The sequence below is a fragment of the Halichoerus grypus genome, unplaced genomic scaffold (genome assembly GCF_964656455.1).
Source record: "Halichoerus grypus unplaced genomic scaffold, mHalGry1.hap1.1 HAP1_SCAFFOLD_92, whole genome shotgun sequence".
Taxonomy (NCBI): Eukaryota; Metazoa; Chordata; class Mammalia; order Carnivora; family Phocidae; genus Halichoerus; species Halichoerus grypus.
In genome coordinates, this window is record NW_027555023.1 from 23,094 (window position 1) to 35,536 (window position 12,443).

General features: G+C 41.0%; 1 pseudogene; it reads right to left on the reverse strand.

Moving 5' to 3' along the window:
• Positions 1–8,338: 8,338 nt before the first annotated feature.
• LOC118524381 (olfactory receptor 2B8-like) lies at positions 8,339–9,313 on the reverse strand (annotated as a pseudogene).
• Positions 9,314–12,443: the final 3,130 nt, after the last annotated feature.

A 12,443-nucleotide genomic window follows, 5' to 3' on the forward strand; every position in this document is an offset into this window, starting at 1 on the left:
TTTCACTTAGCATAATCCGCTCCAGGTCCTACTATATTGGTGCAAATGGTAGGTATTCATCCTTTCTGATGGCTGAGAAATATTCCATTGTATATATGGACCACATCTTCTTTACCCATTCATCTGTTGAAGGGCATCTCGGCTCCTTCCACAGTTTGGCTATTGTGGACATTGAGGCTATGAACATTGGGGTGCATGTGGCCTTTCTTTTCACTACATCTGTATCTTTGGGGTAAATACCTAGTAGTGCAATTGCTGGGTCATAGATTAGCTCTATCTTTAACATCTTGAGGAACCTCCATACTGTTTTCCAGAGTGGCTGTACCAGCTTACATTCCCAGCAACAGTGTAGGATGGTTCCCCTTTCTCCACATCCTTGCCAACCCTTGTTGTTCCCTGTCTTGTTAATTTTTGCCATTCTAACTGGTGTAAGGTAGTATTGTGGTTTTGATTTGTATTTCCCTGATGGCTAGTGATGTTGAACATTTTTTCATATGTCTGTTAGCCATTTGCATGTCTTCTTTGGAGAAGTGTATGTTCATGACTTCTGCTCATTTCTTAATTGATTATTTGTTTTTTGAGTGTTGAGTTTGAGAGGTTCTTTATAGATCTTGGATACCAGCCCATTATCTGTAATGTCATTTGCAAATATCTTCTCCCATTCCGTGGGATGCCTCTGAGTTTTGTTGACTATTTCCTTTGCTGTGCAAAAGATTTTTATCTTGATGAAGTCCCTAAAGTTCATTTTTGCTTTCGTTTCCCTTGCCTTTAGAGATGTGATTTGCAAGAAATCGTTGTGGCCGATGTTGAAGAGGTTACTGCCCATGTTCTCCTCTAGGATTTTGATGGATTCCTGTCTCACATTGAGTTCTTTCATCCATTTTGAGTTTATCTTTGTGTATGGTGTAAGAGAATGGTCCAGTTTCATTCTTCTGCATGTGGATGTCCAATTTTCCCAGCACCATTTATTGAAGAGACTCTTTTTTCCATTGGATATTCTTTCCTGCTTTGTCGAAGATTAATTGACCATAGAGTTGAGGGTCTATTTCTGGGCTCTCTAATCTCTTCCATGGTCTATGTGTCTGTTTTTGTGCCAACACCATGCTGTCTTGATGATCACAGCTTTGTAATAGAGCTTGGAGTCAGGCATTGTGATGTCCCCAGCTTTGGTTTTCATTTTCAACATTCCCCTGGTGATTCGGAGTCTTTTCTGGTTCCATACAAATTTTAGGATTGTTTGTTCCAGCTCTGTGAAAAGTGTTGATTGTATTTTGATAGGGATTGCATTGAAAGTGTAGATTGCTCTGGACAGCATAGACATTTTCACAATGTTTATCCTTCCAATCCATGAGCATGGAATGTTTTTCCATCTCTTTGTGTCTTCCTCAATTTCTTTCATAAGTGTCCTATAGTTTCTAGAGTATAGATTCTTAACCTCTTTGGTTAGGTTTATTCCTAGGTATCCTATGGTTTTTGGTGCTATTGTAAATGGACTCGATCCCCCAATTTCTTTTTCTTCAGTTACATTGTTAGTGTATAGAAAAGCAACTGATACCTGTGCAATTGATTTTGTGTCCTGACATGTTGCTGAATTGCTGTATGAGTTCTAGTAATTTGGGGGTGGAGTCTTTTAGGTTTTCCAAATAAAGTATCATGTCATCTGCGAAGAGAGAGAGTTTGACTTCTTCTTTGCCCATTTGAATGCCTTTTATTTCTTTTTGTTGTCTGATTGCTGAGGCTAAAACTTCTAGTACTATGTTGAACAAAAGTTGTAAGAGTCGGCATCCCTGTCATGGTCCTGACCTTAAGGGAAAAAGCTCTCGGTTTTTCCCCATTGAGAATGAATGAATAAAAATTTGTGGGCTTTTCATAGATAGCTTTTATGAAATTGAGGTGTGTTCCCTTTATCCCTATATTTTGAAGAGTTTTAATCAGGAAAAGATGCTATTTTGTCAAATGCTTTTTCTGCATCGATTGAGAGGATCATATGGTTCTTTTCTTTGCTTTTGTTAATGTGCTCTATCACGTTGATTGATTTGTGAATGTTGAACCACCCTTGCGTCCCAGGAATAAATCCCACCTGGTTGTGGTGGATAATCCTTTTAAGGTACTGTTGGATTCTATTGGCTAGGATCTTGTTGAGTATTTTGGCATCCATGTTCATCAGGGATATTGGTCTGTAATTCTCCTTTTTGATGGGGTCTTTGTCTGGTTTTGGGATCAGGGTAATGCTAGTCTCATAGAACAAATTTGGGAGTTTTCCTTCCATTTCTATGTTTTGAAACAGCTTCAGTAGAGTAGGTATCATTTCTTTTTAAATGTTTGATAGAATTCCCCTGGGAAGCCATCTGGCCCTGGACTTGTTTTTTGGGAGATTTTTGATTACTGTTTCAATTTCCTTGCTGGTTATTGGTCTGTTCAGATTGTCTATTTCTCCTGGTAGTTTATAAGTTTCCAGGAATGCATCCATTTCTCCCAGATTGCTTAATTTGTTGGCATATAGTTGCTGGTAATAATTTCTATTAATTATTTCTATATCCTTGTTATTAGTCATGATCTCTCTCCTATAATTAATGATTTTATTAATTTGGGTCCTTTCTCTTTTCTTTTGGATAAGTCTCACCAGAGGTTTATGGATCTTATTAATTCTTTCAGAGAACCAGCTTCTAGTTTCATTGGTCTCTTCTACTGTTTTTCTGGTTTCTATTTTATTGATTTCTGCTCTGATCTTTATTACTTATCTTCTCCTGTTTGGTTCAGGCTTTATTTGCTGTTCTTTCTCCAGTTCCTTTAGGTGTAAGGTGAGCTTGTGCATATGGGATTTTTCTACCTTTTTTTTTTTTTTGAGTTTTGAAGGTGATGGTTCTTTTTTTTTAATTTTATTATGTTATGTTAGTCACCATACAATACATCATTGGTTTTTGATATGGTGATCCACGATCCATTGTTTTTGTAGAATACCCAGTGCTCCATGCAGTACGTGCCCTCTTAATACCTTTTTGAGAGAGGCTTGGATGGCTATGTACTTCCCCTTCAGGACTGTCTTTGCAGTATCCTAATAGGTTTTGGACAGTTGTGTTATCATTCTCATTAGTTTCCATGAATTTTTTAAGTTCTTCTTTAATTTCTTGTTGACCCAATCATTCTTTACCAGGATGCACTTCAATGTCCAAGTGTTTGAGTTCCTTCCAATTTTTTTTCTTGTGGTTGAGTTCCAGTTTCAAAGCATTGTGGTCTGATAACATGCAGGGAATAATCTCTATCTTTTGGTATTGGTTGAGACCTGATTTGTGATCCAGATGTGGTCTATTCTGGAGAAAGTTCCACGTGCACTTGAGAAGAATGAGTATTCTGTTGTTTTAGCATGCAATATTCTGTATATATCTATGAAGTACATCTGGTCCCATGTGTCCTTCACAGGTCTTGTTTCTTTGTTTATCTTCTGCTTAGATGATCTGTCCATTGCTGAGAGAGGAGTGTTGAAGTCTCCTACTATTAATGTATTATTATCAATATGTTTCTTTATTTTGGTTATTAATTTGTTTATATAATTGGCTGCTCCCACGTTGGGGGCCTAGATGTTTACAATTGTTAAACCTTCTTGTTGTATAGACCCTTTAAGTATAATATAGTGTCCCTCCACGTCTCTTGTTACTGTCTTGGTTTAAAATCTAATTTGTATGATATGAGGATTGCTACCCCAGCTCTCTTTTGAGGTCCATTAGCCTGGTAAATGGTTCTCCATCCCCTCACTTTCAATCTGGAGATGTCTTTAGGATCAAAATGAGTCTCTTGTAGACAGTATATAGATAGGTCCTGTTTTTTAATCCAATCTGCATCCCTGTTTCATATGATAGGAGCATTTAACCCATTTACATTTAGAGTGACTACTGAAAGACATGAATTTAGTGCCATTGTATTGCCTGTAAAGTCCCTGTTTCTATAGATTTTCTGTTTCTTTCTGGTCTATGTGACTCTTGGGGTCTGTCTTCATTTATAGAAACCTCCTTAATATTTCTTTGAGGGCTGGCTTGGTGGTCACATATTCTTTCAGTTTCTGCCTGTCCTGAAAGCTCTTTATCGCTCTATCCATTCTGAAAGACACCCTTGCTGGATAAAGTATTCTTGGCTGCATGTTCTTCTCATTTAGTACCCTGAATATGTATTGCCAGCCACTTCTGGCTTGCCAGCTTTCTGTGGATAGGTCTGATGTTATTCTGATGTTACTCCCTCCATATGTAAGGAAGCTCCTCTCCCTGGCTATTCTCAGGAGTGTTTCCTTGGTTGTACAGTTTGCAAGCTTCACTGTTATATGTCGAGGTGTTGATCTATACTTACTGAATTTGGGAGGGGTCCTCTCTGCCTCTTGGACTCGAATGCTGGTTTCCTTCCCCAGATTAGGGAAGTTCTGAGCTAGGATTTGCTCAAATATACCTTCTAGCCACCCCCCACCCCACCCCCTCAGGGATCCCAATAATTCTGACATTGGAACGTTTCATGGCATCATTAATCTGCAATCCTTTTCTCATGTGTTACTTGAAGCTTATCTCTGTTTTCCTCCACTTCCTTCTTTTCTATCAGCTTGTCTTGTGGATCACTAATTTGTTCTTCTGCCTCATTTACTCTGGCTGTTACAGTATCCAGTTTAGACTGCATCTCATTCATAACATTGTTTAGTTCGGCCTGATTAGATCTCATTTCTGCCCTTAGAGATTCTATATTGTCACTAATGCTTCTTTCAGGCCTAGCTATTGACTTCATGATTGCTCTCCTGAAGTCTATCTCTGACATTTTGCTTATATCCATATCCATTAGTTCTGTGGCAGATGACATTGTCTCTGTTTCTTTTCTTTGTTGAGGGTTCCTCCTCCTAGTCATTCTGCTGAGTGATGGCTGAGTGAATCAGCGGAGTCCAAAATATCAACAAGGACCCAAGCAAAATGCACCCTAGGAAAATCCAGAGTGGTCAGAAACTACCACCAAAAAAACAAAGCCAAAATGAAGCACATAAGAAAATTTATAAAAATTTTAAAAATGTTTAAAAGGGCGGGGAAGGGGAAGGGGGACTATAATCTCTCAGTGTGGACAAAGCAGGGTGTTTCAGTTGTTCCTGGGTGTATTTTGGTCTGTTTGTTAGAGGACACTATGTCCGAAAATTACAAGGAAAGTAAAACTTGTATATATATATAAAGGTAAAATTGGATAGGGAAAAAAGGACTACATTGAAGCATATATCTATAAAAAATATATAGGTGTGAAAAAGTACAAGTTAAAAAGCTACTGTGAAATATAAGTTTATATAATAAACATCTAGTTGAAATGAGGAAAAGGTAAAAAGAAAACACAGAGAAAAAACATGAAAGAATAAAAAGAAAAAGAGTTGTATCTGGAAAACAAACAAACAAAAACAAAAAAAACAAAAACAAGCCGGGAAGCAACGCCTGGAGCTCAATATACTCTTTTCCCCTGGTGTTAGGATTTTACAGTCTTATGGGGTCCATAGGGTTGTCATCTTCTTGTTCTTCCAGCCTGTCCTCTGGGGTAGCAGCCTGTCATGCTGATTCTCAGGCAACTCTGCGTGGGCGGAATTGCCCTGCCCCCTATAGGGGGGATGGGCTCAGTGGAAACTGGTCCTCTGTGTGGCTTTTCTTCCGCAGCTTTCTGCACCTCTTCAGAGTGTCAGAGCAAAAATGGCCACGCCCAAACCTCTGGCTGAGAGCAGAGAAATCGCAGTGTGCGTCTTCACTAAACCCTTCGGTACACATAGGCTCCGTTTCTATATGCGCCACGGAAAACCACAGCTTCCCACGGTGCGCACCCACAGGGACTCCCAGGTCGAACCAGGAGCCCGCCCGGGAGCGTCCCTGCCTTTTATGCTTCTAACTCCGCGAGCAGCGGCGGGCTCCCTCAAGCACACGCGCAGCTCCTGGATCCCGTCTGGGCGCTGCTCTGAAGCCCTTTCCCCGCCACTACCACTCTGCGAGGTTTTGCCCCATCCCGGCACATGCCCCTGATTTTTTCAGGCTGCCCAAGAGAAGAGCGATTCTCAACTGCCGGGGCTTGCAGTTTAAGGCCATCCAAGCTGAGAGAGCCTTCCTGGGCTCGCTGGCCCTACCTGCTTCCTGGCTGCACTGCTCAGGCACTCTGCCGGTCCAGGGAGCCCCCTTGGCTCTGAGGCTTCCCCTCTTCTGAGACCACAATGCTCTACGTAGAATTCTGCCTTTTCAGCTCCAGAGCCCCTTTCAGAGAGGGATGTCGCTCCCTGGAGCAGATTTCCAAGGGTTCCGCTTTTGTGCTGCGGTATTATATCACTTTCCAGGAGCCAGCTGATGGAGGCTCACTCCCCCTTCTGTTCATCTTCTGATATCTCTCAGTAGACACAACTCCCCACGTCGTACCTTGCAAAAAGCAGTCGCTTTTCTGCTTGTAGAGATCAATATATATACTCCTCATGCTGATTACGTGGGTGTTCAGAACGGCTTCCTAGATATCCAGCTAAATTCAGGGGACTGGTTGAAACAGGGTCCCTTTCTCCTCCGCCATCTTCGATTTGAGGGACTTTAAAGTGACTATTTGGGTATAACACTCAGGATGTGGTTGAAACATAATGGAGAGTGGGAAATTTGTCACCATCAGGGATAAACAGTATTACAAAACTGTTTTTCTACTGGCATACATGAAACATCACTATGGTGTCAAGCTATATCCCCGGTGTTCAAGTGGGAACATGTGATGCTGCTAGCGATGCAGAGAGAACCTGACCGTGTGCATAATCTCCCCTGGCTGGCATTTCCAGCCTCCACATGCTGTCTCTATACAAAGATCACTTGTCATGAGCATGACCAGCTCAGGGGGTTCAAGGCCCTGGAGGATGCTGGTTAGCTGTCAGGATAGGGAACAGTAAGTACACTTGTTATGTATATGTGTCCAGTCCAAGACACAAACACATTACCTACACTGGGCTACTTGTTGGGAAAACCTACCAAAACTCAGAAACATTTCTATGAAGATGGCATTGCCAAAGCTCCAGCCTCCGTGGGAAAATACACTGTTCGTGACAATACACATATACAAAAACCCAGATCCATACCCCAAAACACATTTATGTGCAAACTGAGCTTGAGTTAAGATTGAAGGGCTACAATGTCAGATTCAATTGTTCTGGGATGTTTATATTTATTACTCCTAATTCAGAATTGTATGACAGTTCATAACGAGATGGCTATTTGTAAAGTTTAGACATATGGAGATGTTTAATAATTAATATACATTTTATTCCATCCTTTACATTTAAGCAAGCTCCACAGAGCATGGCATTTCTTGTGACATCGTGGTCATTTCCTATATTTTTATACTATGTTACTGCATGGAAATATATGGGGCTCTTGGTAGATGTGAGATACAAAAGCATTGATCAGTTGACGTCTGGATCAAAGAATTTATAAAATGGCATGAAGAGAGGATCTAAATGTATTTTACCCTTTGGAACTTCTGCTGCATTGCTGTAGGTAAAATAGATCAAATATAAAATAGGACTTGTGTCATGTACTGTTCAGATATGACACTGTCCTCAACAGTCCTTTTTAACTCACAAGGTGGCTCACAAGCTTAAAAGAAACAGCTCGCAGACCTCCCGTTGTGCTTCTCCGGCCATGCGCAGACTTACACATCAGCACCCCTGCCGTATCACCAGCCGGTGCCCCCACTGTCCCTGGCGGTAATGCATCACACCCTCTATGTCTGTGACTTGAAGGTTACATAAAACCACGTCACACTGGTGTCGTCATACTAGGGCCTGATATCTGAATGGATTTATCAGGATCGATGTTAATAGGTTTTTCTCTGAGCTAAAAATTTGTTTTTCCCACAGTTGCCCACCTACTTCTATGAAAAAGCTGTGATACAGTCAACCTACGGACCTCGTAATAGAGCCATGATCACAATGCAAGAATAAGTGACATGCCTCCAACAGTTTCCTAGAAAAATGCCACAAGGTTAATATTTCTTACAGTGTTTTAGTCATTTGTATTCTTATTTTCCCTATGACTTTATGGTATGTGCGTGTCTTCTTGCACGAAGGAATGGAATAGTGTTCCCAAATGAGGGGGAAATATGAAAAACCTGTGGAGCTTTTTTAAAATGAGAATAGGATGCAGATGCTCTAGAAACACTAAGGCATCATCTCTGGAGGCCGCATGAATCCATGAACTTAGATTTTGAGCACTCACTTGCATTCAAGCATCAGGTAGGAATTTCCCTTGAGAGATGTCAGAGGAACATTTAGATGATATGGGGTGGACACCATCATCTTAAAAACTCTGGCAGTTAAAGTCTTCCATCATAGGGTCTTCCCTCCTAGGCATCTGGAGCCGTGGCCCCTCCAAAGCACCTTCTTCATTGCTCCCGTCACATCCTTGTTCCTCAGTGTATATATGACAGGGTTGACCATGGGGGTGACGATGGTGTAGAACAGAGAAATGAACTTGCCCTGATCCTGGGAGTAGTTGTTGCTGGGCTGGAGGTAAGCGTAGATGGCCGTGCCATAGAACAGGGAGACCACTGTGATGTGGGACCCACATGTCCCAAACGCTTTCCTCTGCCCTGCAGATGACTTTATTCTTAAGACTGCCCTGACAATCCAACCATAGGAGAAGATGATTAATGCCACAGGTATGAGGAGAATGATCACACCAACTAAGAAGAGCACAGACTCATTCACAGTGGTGTCAACACAGGCAAGCTTGAGCAGTGGGGGGACCTCACAAAGGAAGTGGTCTATTTTATTTCTTCCACAAAGTGGTAAAAGGAATGTGAGCACTGTATCCAATAAGGAGTTGGCAAAACCAATGAACCACGATGCAGAAGCCATGAGGGCACAGAGATGGGGGTGCATGATCACTGTGTATTGCAGGGGCCTGCATATGGCTGCATAGCGGTCCAATGCCATGACCCCTAAGAGAATGCATTCTGTGGATCCCAACCCTAGAGAAATGAAGAGCTGAGCCACACAGCCACCAAAGGAGATAGACTTGTCTGCTCCCCTGAGATGAACCAGGAGCTGCGGAACAGTGCTGGTCGTGTAACACAGGTCCAGAAAGCTTAGGTTGGAGAGGAAAAAGTACATGGGAGTGTGAAGATGTGGGTCCAGGTGGGACAAGGCAATGATGGTGGTGTTTCCCAGCAGAGTGAACAGATAGAAGACCAGAAGAACCACAAAGAGGACTAGCTCCAGTTGAGGCCGGTCAGAGAAACCCAGCAGGATAAACCCAGTGAAAGAACTGCCATTTTTCTGTTCCATCCTCTGTTAGCACATGTTTCCTGTCAGGACCAAGCATTTAGCAATTTTTAAAAGAAATCTTCAAGAAAATAAACATTTGGCGGCAAGGGGGGATGTGTGTGGATCTATCATGTTTAAAGTAAAGGCCATGGGATTTTATCAGTAACTATTTCAATAAGTGATTTACTCATTGAAATTGGCATAGCTTATACCAGTATAGGTCCACATTATCACACAAAGTAAATCATTATTATTTAATATAAGAAAAATCACATAATGGCCTTGGTGTACAAAAGGTCTTTCAGTCTGAGCTTAATGGTATGTAAAGTACTGTAAATATGTAGGTATATTTTTAAAAAATTAAAAAAAAATTTTAATGCAAAAGAAGCAGTCAACAAAACAAAGAGGCAACCCACAGAATGGGAGAAGATATTTGCAAATGACACTACAGATAAAGGGCTGATATCCAAGATCTATAAAGAACTTTTCAAACTCAACACCCAAAAAACAAATAATCAAGTCAAAAAATTGGCAGAAGACGTGAACAGACACTTGTCCAAAGAAGACACTGGATGTGGGAAAGATCAGGCTGCATAATTCATTCTCCCATTGATTCTCAAGAGTATTTTCTGCTGATCTGGGTCACTTTGTTCTCTTCCTCCTCCCCTCCTCGGCATCCATCCATCTTAAAGCTGTGTGCACCACCACGGAAGGAAATCTTTCCAGAGAAAGGTATGTTTAGACTAAGGTTAAGGAGGAAATTTCCTTTCACTTCCTTCTTACAAAATAAAAAGAATTGTATAATTAGCCTAAGCATCAACGTCTATGTGTAGGTAAGCATCAAATGACTAAATGCAGGAAGAGACATTGATTCCTCTTAGACAAACTATGTAAATAATACTGGCTGGAAATATTGAACACATCCATCCTAAGTCTAGAGCAAAGAATGGTGTCCCTAGTACCTATCTTGATATGTGTGATACAGGAAAATGTAGTTATAAAAATCACACATAAATTATTCCTTTATACACAAAAAAATAAATATTCAAAAAGAGCATAGGTTATATATAGAGAGAAAAATTTTTATTAGGTAAAATAAAAATAAATAGATTCCACAAAACAAAATTAGATGGCATTCTATGAAATGATTACCATCCAATAAAAATAGAATGGGAAATGACACATTTTTACACAGTTTTACAGTAATAATTAAGAGAACAGGCATCAAATGAAAGAGGTTAAATGCTTAGTATCGGCACATGAAAGCTGATAGAGCCAACACTTTGATATAAGTGTTCAATGCTAACATATAACCCTAAAAGTTTAAGTGGAAGAATACATCTTTCCATGGAACTAGATGCTCAGTGTGCACAGCACATTTTAAAGGCCAAAGATCTCAAAATAATGTCTGTATTGAGGATATTTCAAATATATGTCCTTTACTGATATAATTGACATACAAATTCTGCCCTATCCAGCTCCTGAATGATCCTGAAATAGTGTTGGCAGTGCTAGGAATGAATCACTATTGCTTTAATAATGCATCTGTCCCCTAGGTCTGAGCTGACCCCAGATACACTAGAACAGGCTCCCGAGGGCAATGCAGGATGAGCTAATGAGGGGGAATGCAGCTATCCTAACACTGGAAATGACAGGTCTAATGAACATGGACGGTGCTTTCAGCCAGGTTCCATGGGAAAAGAGGATCAAGTAGGAATTGCACTGCATGTTGTTTGTTCAGGGAATGCTCTCAGGATAAAGGGGGTGAGGGAAGCAAAACAGAGCAGAGAACGTTGCTAAGCAGGGATATGGTCTCAAGTGGAATATGGCATGAGCCTGATCTCATAAGAAGCAGGAGCAGAACTCTCCCATACAAGTGTCCATCTGTGCTGGAGGAAATACTCTGTCCTCACTGTCTAATACAGTAGCTGCTATCCACATGTCACTACCTGAGCAATGGACCACATATGCAAACCAATACAGCTCTTCTGTTTCAAGAACAATTGCAACTGAAAAGAAACTAACTCCCAATTCCTAAAGCAACACACAGACTGAGTTCCATTTCACTCACCTTTGTTCACCTTCTCTGTGGGTTCCAAGCTATTTCCCTACCTCCTTTCCAAGTCACTGCCTACAGACAGTCCTGGGGATTGGCCCTTGGACATGTAGAATCAGTTGTATGCACTAAATGCAAAGGTTGACTATACCAGCACTGGGTTATTCATAGATATTTCCTGAGCAAAAGGATGCTTTCTCATGATGACTTCATGTGTCTTCATGTGGTACCAGAGTACACTTTGCCTCTAGGAGGCAGGAGGTGAAGTCCCTTGCAAACTCTCACTATGGTTTCCTGAATACGATGACCTGCCTGTACGACAGGGAGACCCTTATGAGCACAGGAGAGGGTGCTGTGACGCTCAGCTGTGGCTGGGCTGGCACTGAGAACCAAATGTGTTTCCCTGGCTGACGTCTCTGGGGAGCAGATGCCCACACTGTTAATGAGCCCCTGTCACTGAGCGGTCCAGAGATGGCAGTCCTCAGGGAGAAGGATGATCAAGGACAAAGCCAGAGGAGACCTCATCTGTCTCTTTTGTTATTTCATATATTTCACAGAGGACAAATAACTCCTGAGAACTCCCCAGCTACCTTAGTCTCATCTGTGAATGTCCCAGATGTTTACAAAACACCTAAGATTTTTTTACCTCACAACTGCCCAAATATTTACATATAAATAGATGAGTCCATTCAGTTACTTAATTTTAAATATAAATATGTGAATAAATTCTTAATTTAATTTCATTCATAACAAACATATATGGGATCACAGAGCTGATATTTAGGCACATTCTAATATTTTTTTAATTTAAATTGAATCTAGTTAACATATAGTGTATTTTTAGTTTCAGAGGTAGAGTTCAGTGATTCATCGGTTGCATGTAACACCCAGTGCTCATCACTTCACGTGCCCTCCTTAATGCCCATCACCCAATTACCTCATCCTCCTCACTCCCCTCCCCTCCAGCCACCCTGTTTCTTCCCTATAGTTAAGATCTCTTATGGTTTGCCTCCCTCTGTGTTTTTATCTTATTTCATTTTTCCTTCCGATCCCCTATGATCCTCTGTTTTGTTTCTTAAATTCCACATAGGAGTGAAATCATATGGTATT